This window comes from Lagopus leucura, unplaced genomic scaffold, assembly GCF_019238085.1.
Source record: "Lagopus leucura isolate 7727_CA_CO unplaced genomic scaffold, USGS_WTPT01 Super-Scaffold_741, whole genome shotgun sequence".
Classification (NCBI taxonomy): domain Eukaryota; kingdom Metazoa; phylum Chordata; class Aves; order Galliformes; family Phasianidae; genus Lagopus; species Lagopus leucura.
This window is the reverse complement of record NW_024962256.1, coordinates 3,180,851-3,186,850: the sequence shown is the minus strand read 5'-3', so window position 1 is coordinate 3,186,850 and position 6,000 is coordinate 3,180,851.

Here is a 6,000-nt window from a genome sequence, read left to right as displayed (position 1 = left end):
TGACCTCCTGAGAAAGTCTCATCATGTGGCAAAGCCTGTGGGTTCTCCACTGCAGAGCTATGGATCAAGCTCTTCAGATCCGACTGGCAGAGGTTCAGTTCCTATTCCCTAACCTTTAAAATGATGAGATATAACCTCTATCTCAGTTACAGAATGACAGAATGGCCAGGGTTGAAAGGGACCTCAAGGATCATGAATCTCCAACCCCCCTGCCTCATGCATTCCCATACCTGCTGCACATTCTTGAAGTTGACCTGACAGGAGAAAAATATTCAGACTATTTCTAAGCTCTCAGTAGAATGTGATTCCTTCCCTGACACCTCTCCAGAGGTCCTGAAGCTTGGCTTTGCTGTATCTGGCTTGGAAAAGCTTCAGTCCTACCTGTCCCAGTGCAGTGGCAGAAGGACATAGCTCCTTTAGAGCGTCTCTCCCTGCTCTTCAAGAAGAGGAGTCTCCAGAAGCCAGGTCTAGCACCTTCACTGGCAAGGATGGGTTAACAGCAAAGGCAAATTTCCAGTCTGTAGTCAAAATGGACTATATCAGAGCATTTGAAAGAAGAAACCTAGCCATGATGTCCCCAGAAACCCAGCCCTAGCACAGTTTGTGCTAAGTCCCAGCCCCCTGGGGGGAACCACCTCCCCAGGCAGCAGCATCATTCCCAGCTACACACTGCAAATCCCACCAGGAGCCTCATCAGCATCACAGCAGGCCCGGTGCTGGAGGGGTTGCTCCCTTGGTGAACCACTCCCAAGGCTTTGCCATGCCCAAAAGGCAGCTGACACCCACAGTACCACCAGCTCTCCAGCAAAGCAAGAGCATCCCAGACCTTGCACTCCAATATCACAGAGTCTGACTGCTAAATGCTATAGCACCCCATTACTCTTGATAGCTCGATTCAGAGATCAGAAGATCTCTGTTTCTATTTTCAATGAGATTGTGGACTCTGGTATTAAGCAGTTATGGGCAATAATTTCTTTAATCAGACATGGGCACCAGTAGGAATGCATCATGCTAGAACTCTAGATACTGTTTGCAAAATTAGAAAACTGAAAGAAAAAAAAAAATCAACAGCAGTAAGCTCAGCAGGGACAAGGAGTGTTAATTTTGTGTTGGTAAATGGGAATTATCAGAAATGGAAAATAAATAAAAATGCAAATTGAAAGTAATAAAAAAAAAAAAAACCCACAATTAAAGAAAGCAGCCAACATAGTTTTTTGAATCAGAAAGAAATGCAATTATAATCACAGAACGGGATTTTCTAATATTTTTCATATCAGTCATTTCTGTGTTTTATTTAGCGCATTATAAAAGCAGGAGAAATATGACAATCTCTCCAGTGAGCCAGTGTTTCATTATTTAACTTAAAGAGTTGTAAGGCACTGGCACAGGCTGCCCAGAAAGGTGCTGGCACCCCATCCCTGGAGACACCCAAAGTCAGACTGAATGGGGCTCTGAGCACCTGATGGAGCTGTAGGTGTCACTGTTCAGTGCAGAGGACTTAGACCAGATGGCCTTGGAAGGTCCCTTCCAAATCAAAGGATTCTATGATTTAACAATATATCTGAACTAGGTTTACACAAAATAGATTTGGGGATGGGTATAAGGAAGAGGGGCACTCGAAGTTGCTCAGCTGACCCCAGTATATCAGCCCAACGTAAAGCAGCACCGAGTGAGCACAATGCATGCCAAGGGTAAGACTTCTGTGGCAGATAATAGGAGCAGAGAGCCTGGTTCTTTCCCTCCCAGATCTCTCAGCCCCTCAAGGGCAGGTCTGCTAGAGTCAGGGATCCCTCTCTGCATTCCCCACTGTGTCTGAGATTGGCATCACCACAAACATTGCCTTTTCCAGAAAAAAAATAAAAAATAAAAAATAAAAAAAACCCATCAGTGACAAACTTTACTCTGCTTGAGATGACTACCATCACCCAGCCATGTTCACACAACATCCGACCTCCTTCCTGAAGGGGGATAAAATAAGAAAAATCTCTTCTTTTTCCCCTGCTCTGATCCCTTTAATAATTTGACAGAATTAAGCTGAATGTGCTGATTATTTTCCACGTGCATTAATCATGGGCAAATCACGTTAGAGAAGGAAAATGCACAGCCTGCTGTTCCCTCTCAGCACCCTCCTCTCACCCTGCTCCCAGAATAGCCTTCAGCCTGGAGGGCATCCTGCCGGTGTAATTAGCAGTGTGAAATGGGGAAGAGAAGAAGATGGGAAGATGCAGGAAAATGAACTTTTCTCAGAACTTAGACATGGCTTTTGGCTTATCAGAGCCAAAAGAAAAAAAAAGAGTACAGCGTATTTGCACACTAGAGCTCATGAAAATCCAGACAACTGATGAGCAACTGCTGTCATCTTCTGTGGTCTCATTCTAGTCCCTGGCCAGAGCTCCACTCATGACCGTTCCCCACCAAGCTGGCCAGGAGGTTCCCTTCACCACCTGCCAACACCGAATGCTCCAAGCGGTTCAGCTTGCCTTCCTGCTGACAGCTAAGGCTGAATTCCTCAAGCCCTGGATCAACCCATCACATCACTGAGGAGGTTTCTTGCAAAAGCGTCATCCACTTGGCCTGGATTCTAGAGGCAAAGTGAAACTGCACGCATCTAATTTAGAGCTGTAAATGTCACATTTCAGGCTTGATTTGGCCATCACCAGGGGGAGGCAGCTTGTGTTACCAAGCATGGGCAGAAGCACAAGCTCTGATCCTCAGCCCACAGACTCCTCCAAAGAGAAGCCCTGCTGCTAGGAAGCTCTCCTCCCCAGCAGCTGCTACATCACAAGAGAGGATTCTGCCAGGAAGATTTTTCCTTTTCCTTTCCCTTTTTTTTTTTTTTTTTTAACCAAAATCCATGAGGGTACTGTCGCTTTAAAAAAAATTTCCTCCAGAAGAAAGCAGATACAAAGCAGAAATAACCTGGCTTTGGGATTTGGTGACAAGGCCAGGAAGCAAACAGTTAGAGCAGGGCTGTTTCCAGATGCATTGTGACCATGCCATACATTAATCATCTGTGACATGCATAAAGATGAGTGAGTATTTGCCTCTGAAGCCAGCTGCTTCATGCACAGATACAGCCATTGAGAACCTCAGGAGCACGTTTCTAGCCCCTGCCTTTGCAGTACAGAACCAGAAGGGGGGAAACCCAGAGCTCAAATGAGAAACCCCCCAAGGGTCTTAATTCAGCTGAGCACACATTCCATACGAAAGGGCAAAAGGGTTAAGATGTCAGCACACGAAGAGAACTGAGTACACGGCACCTGGGTCCTTCCCAAGGAAGTGCAGAAGCCTCTCCTCCTGTAGGCAGAGTCTGAAAAAGGCCAGGCCCCAGGGATGTTTCTGCTGAAGGATGTTTCTTCTCCTCCCACCTGGAACTCCATATCTCATAAGGATCAGGCCAGCATCAGGTAAGCCAGAAGACCTGACATCTCAGACGTGCAGCTTCGGTTTTCTGGGCAAACAGAAGCATGCAGCAATCTGCTGTGGCAGCAGGTGGCTCGAAGAGTATTTACTGAAAGACGGATTTTCCTCCTTGTCATGGCCCAAACAAGGCAGTCAGGCAGCAGAGCAATCCCCAGAATTACACCCAGTGACAGGACCAAAACACATCACAAGAAAAACGCCTTCTGGTGCTGTTTTGTTGGTTTAGTGAGGGGCAGCCCAGCTGGGCTCTGAGAATCTCCCAGCACTGCCATCAGTTATTTGATCTGTTGAAAATGGCTTAAAGGAATATTGCGGCTTTCTCCCTGTGATCAGGCGTGGTTTTGGCTGAAATGACTCTTCTCCTCAGGAATGAGAATTTCTCTGAGGCCATCCAGCTCACAGGACATGGGATGTTCCAGGTTCTACTTAAGTCCCATAAAGGTGCTCCTGGGCCAGTCACCTGGGTGCCGGTATGCCAGCCAATGGCACAAAGCATAAGTCACCTCCCTCAGCCCAAGGAACTGGGTATATATGGCAGTCCAGCCCTCCCCGTTCCACTTCTCTCTTGCCCTGATGCATGATACCAAAGGATTTGTGTAATGGTCTAACCAAGGTGAGACCCCGATAAAGCGCCTTGGGAAATACAGCTGACACCTACTGACCTCCTCCATTAGATCATGTATTACTGACTCTTGATGCCATCTGGACCTCTTGGTCCTATCATGACATCATCTACGTTCTCAGACGGGCAGAAGCAGATGAACTGATTTCCATCAATCAGGACTAAGAGAACATTTCCCCTGTAGAGCCATACTCTGCTCCAAGTCACTTAGGAAAGCCCCCAGTGCCATGATGTGTGTGCTCTGTGGGCTGGTAACCTCATTTCCTCTTCGTCACCACATTCTCCTGAGGTGAAGGCAGCATACAGGACTTTCTCTGCCACACAGAAGATGAAATGAAGCCATCAGACAGGAGTGGAGAAGTGTGCACTTCATAGGGCGTGTTTTTCTGTGCTGCTTAGAGTGCTCAGCAGGTTTCAAATAAAACATACTCACGTTTGTCAGCTCCAAAGGAAAAAAAAATCCCCTGTAAGATTTTAGGAGACCCACAGGAGTTCTGGATCACTGCTTGGAAAGGGCAGAACTGTAGCAGAGATTAATATTGCATTAGTGAGAACTTCAGACAGAAGACAATCCAAACCCACTTGTACACTCTCTGAGTTAATACCAAAGGGTACCCTGCAGGTTTCAATCATTCACAGGGCTTTAGCACCAGCATCTATGTTTGCAACCTGAATTCACTTTGAACACGGTGTTGGCAGCACTGCTGCAGCTACCGGCTTAGGAAGGAAATTGCTTGGGAAGCTGAGGCAAAGAAATATGCGAAAAGGATGAAAAAAAACCCACCTTGTTGCTTCTGTGAGTCTCGGGCAGGGCACAGGGAGGGAAGGATGGCAAAAAGGAGATGAGTGGTTTGCAGAAGAACAGCTCTGCTCTCGTCTCTCTTGCAAGGATCATTCCTTCTTCTCCCCCATCCACTGATATTGCCTCTGCTTTAAAAATAATATTAACAATAATAAATAAACAGAATTGAACAGTGTGACTCCTCTTTTTGAGTAAGTAGACACCATCACCTATGGGAATTCATAGCTATCCACATGCCATTCTCCTGATTCTGAGACACTCTTACATATTCCAGATGGTTCCAACTCACCAAAGTGGGAATTACAGGCACAATTACTTCTGCTGCCCGTAGGCAATCCCTGCTCACTGGCATCCCTGTTTCTCTCTGAAGCTAGCAGCCTTGGACTGTGCCCACCCATGGCTCTGGGTACCCATAAGCACATCTCCTACCACAGTGAGGTCCCCATCTCCTCTTCTGAAGTGGCAGCTGTATTAGACTGTTCGGAGTCACATTTGGTTCACATTTTCTAGCAGACAGTCAAGATAATATTTTTAGAAGAAGCTATACTGGTATTTGCAAAAAATAGCCTTCTTTGCTTTTATCCCAAATGGGGTCTTTTCCAACTTTCTTTTCCCACTTTAGTCTTAGTTCTAAAACTGTTTGCATCAGACAACCCAATCCTGGAAGAGCATTAATCAGACTGTCCTTGGGCTCCTGTCGCATAGATGGCAAAAAAACAGTCAGCTCAGCCACAGCCTACTTCTCTTATTGAGCAGATGGAGCCCCAAGCTGAGGGCCACTTATAGGTGAGTGATAGTGATCCGTGCATGGTGCCACTGAAGTCTGCCCAGCACTGCAGGAAGCCCTACCTGTCCTTTGCAGTTAAACATGGATTGACAACATGACATGAGAAGGAAAAGTGAGCTGCAGTGCCAACTTCTGACCTGTCCTCCTGGCTGTGTCATTCCAGGGGCACTCACAAATCTGCTTTGGGAACCATTTTCTCTGCCTGGCTGGAAGCCTGGCAGGAAGCCTGGCAGGGTGAGGTAGAAGAGAAATCTGCCGGCTGTTGGGGCTCTGCTGCGTGCTGGCAACTGAGCTGGAGGAGGCCCAGCAGCACTGAGGTGATCTATGGAAACAAAGACAAGGTTGGATATATTTTTTCAGATCCCT